Source organism: Perna viridis, chromosome 7, assembly GCF_037379345.1.
Source record: "Perna viridis isolate PV_CMFRI_1.1 ecotype Kerala chromosome 7, ASM3737934v1, whole genome shotgun sequence".
In the NCBI taxonomy this organism is placed as follows: domain Eukaryota; kingdom Metazoa; phylum Mollusca; class Bivalvia; order Mytilida; family Mytilidae; genus Perna; species Perna viridis.
Genome location: NC_142451.1, coordinates 35,048,684 through 35,051,341, shown reverse-complemented (window position 1 = coordinate 35,051,341; position 2,658 = coordinate 35,048,684). Strand labels below are relative to the sequence as shown.

At 34.3% G+C, this 2,658-nt stretch overlaps 1 long non-coding RNA gene across 1 annotated transcript; it reads right to left on the bottom strand.

The window, feature by feature from the left end:
• Nucleotides 1-903: 903 nt before the first annotated feature.
• Nucleotides 904-2,230, bottom strand: LOC148612445 (uncharacterized). The gene is made up of 3 exons (XR_015923934.1): nucleotides 2,167-2,230; nucleotides 1,665-1,727; nucleotides 904-1,157 (listed from the first exon to the last, which is right to left on the bottom strand). It is a non-coding gene; the product is annotated as an uncharacterized LOC148612445 (long non-coding RNA).
• Nucleotides 2,231-2,658: the final 428 nt, after the last annotated feature.

The following is a 2,658-nucleotide window of genomic DNA, read 5'->3' as shown; positions in this document are numbered from 1 at the left end:
GCAAATCTGAATGAAAAGTCATCACGTTTGTCGTAAAGTTTGGTCAATAGTTTTCCTTTACCATCGATTTCTAAGTGTAGGTCAAGACTTGAGGCTGACCTTACAGTGTCTGTAGTATCCTTTATCTCAAGTTCTTTTGGGTAGATGCAATGTATCAAATCCCCGAAATTAGGAAATCTAGCAAAACGATATTCTTTCTTTCGGATCAAATCAGCTATAAAGTCAGCCTCATAAGAGTGAAGGAATAGGTCAGCAAGTAAAGGAGCACAATTGGTCCCATTGGACCGTTTGTTGAAAAACACGTCCACCACACTGGACAAATATGTTGTCAATTAAAAATTCCAGCATTTTGTAAACATCTTCCTCTATATATTTGGAAGAAATTAAAATATGACTGCTACAGAAAAGCATTCTTGATCAGATTAACAGATAAATACACACACACACACAAAAAAAAACAAAAACAAATGGAGGTCAAGGGGTCAAAATGTCTGACTCTGTAATCAGACTCATGTATACAAATGCTTACCTTTTTATTTCGTAATTTTCAGGTCAATTATTCCAGTTGAACATTTTCCCTCATTCTTAGTTGCTACTAAATGTTAGTTAAGCTACCATGAGGGCATGGTAAGACAAATTACACAACGCGGACATTGAAGGAATACTTTTTGAGCGAAATTTTCCGATCTTGGCGGAAATCGATTTGATTGGTCTTCAGTTTTTCTTAAAGAAAATCGGAAAGAAATTATGCAGATTTTAAATATTGCTAGGCGATTAAGACGGCCATGACAGAAACAAGTTTACAATGGAAATCCCCGTAGGGAATCTTAAGAAGGCGGAGTTACGAATTCAGCGGACCGAAAATGATGTCAACCGCAAAAAATCAATGATCGACGCATAGGCTTTATAGTTTAGTCATTTATTTGGCGAAAAAATGAAACATATTTTTTATCACAATGTTTTGTCCAAAAGCGGTCAGGTGACCCAGAATATAGTGGAGTAGCGTGTCTTGTCATAGCTTTAAGAAATGTGAACTTATCTCCTTGAACTTGGTACAATATAAATATATTTCTTAAAGATCTGGTATGACTCCTTTGCACTCTATGAATATTAATCTCCTCCATCCCGACTGAGAGGCTAAAGTGTGTACCATCAAACTGAAAGATATGGAGGTAAAAGACAAGTTATGCAAGCCTTAAAACGTTGTCGGTTTTTTCATTATTAGTTAGGTATAGAAAATGATTCAAAGCTATCATTAAATCATTGCTTGGAATGCTAGTAGAAAGGCCTATTACATCCATAGTGATAAGTCTGAATTTTTTGACGAAATCAAGAATATTAAAACACGAGTAGTGTACTTAATGTATGTTTGTAGGTTATGCATGATATGCATGAAAATGTGAAGGGGGAAAACTAGAAATGCCGGGGCAATCGGTGTCCCAGGATTCCACAGGCTATGTTTTAGGGAAGCATATAAAAGCGTTATTTTCTCTGTAAAGACACCACCAATTGCGAGCCTCCTCTGGGAGTTGTCTCAAATTTTGGGTAAGCTACTAGTAATTTTATTGCTATGATCTGTTAAAGGTTCTAATCGATCACTTTTTTTTTAAGTTTAGTAAAATTTCAAATAGTAAAAATATTTGAACCTTAAAAAAGTAGCATACTTTTTTTGTCTTTTTGCATCTCCTTTTATCTGTATAGATATTACATTATGACATTCACCAGTCCTAAAAACACACATCAGTGTCAAAAAGTCATTAATCTGGACCATAGACAACTTCAAATTCGTAAATTTATGAAATTTGGGTGGCATAAACCTCTTGAAGTTTTGGTTATGCATCTTTTGTAAAACAAGCTGCCTTTTTATTAAGTTTGAAAAATATGTCACTGATTAATTTTGTCTCATTTAAAATACGATGATTCAGCTCAGATCCCTAAGTGCCAGTATGAGAATGTATTCGTTCCTTACTGACAGTTTGTCAAATTAAAGTTTGCGCTTAGTGTTCATTGCATTGTGTACAACTCATCGACCGCGGTCGTATATGATTCATAATAAATTTTCATTATGTATAACAGACAGTTAAAAATGGGTTTATGAATTAACATTAAAATTTGCGTTTATTATCAAACAGTATACGCCAGTTCGAATATATGTCCATAACTTACCACCACTAGCTGTTCTGTCAGCTCCTCATAGGTAGAAGTTATCAATCTCGAAACTTGGTCACTGTTATCAGCCGTATCTTAACTGATAAACATATTATAAGTGTTGGATGTAAGGAGTTCTTTATGTAAACAAATATGTGGCCAAACGTACATATATTCAATTTTTCTAGGATGTTTTGTCTTTGATAGCTTACAATGTATATCTTTGAATAATTCGTTAAAATTATGAATCATATCATATAAATATAAATATTTTTAGTGGAGTCCGAGTTGCTCTATTACTTTTGTTACTTTGTATGTATGATTTTAGTTACTTTATGTTCTTTGTTGTGAATGTCTGTTTTCCATGTCTGGTCTTTGTCCCTGGATTACATTCTTTTGATTACCGCTATAACCTTGGTTCCCTTGATTACTCCTTCATTAGAGGATACCCATAAGACATCATCTTTGTACCGTTTGTAAAGATCTGGTACGGTGCCTATGTACTCAGAG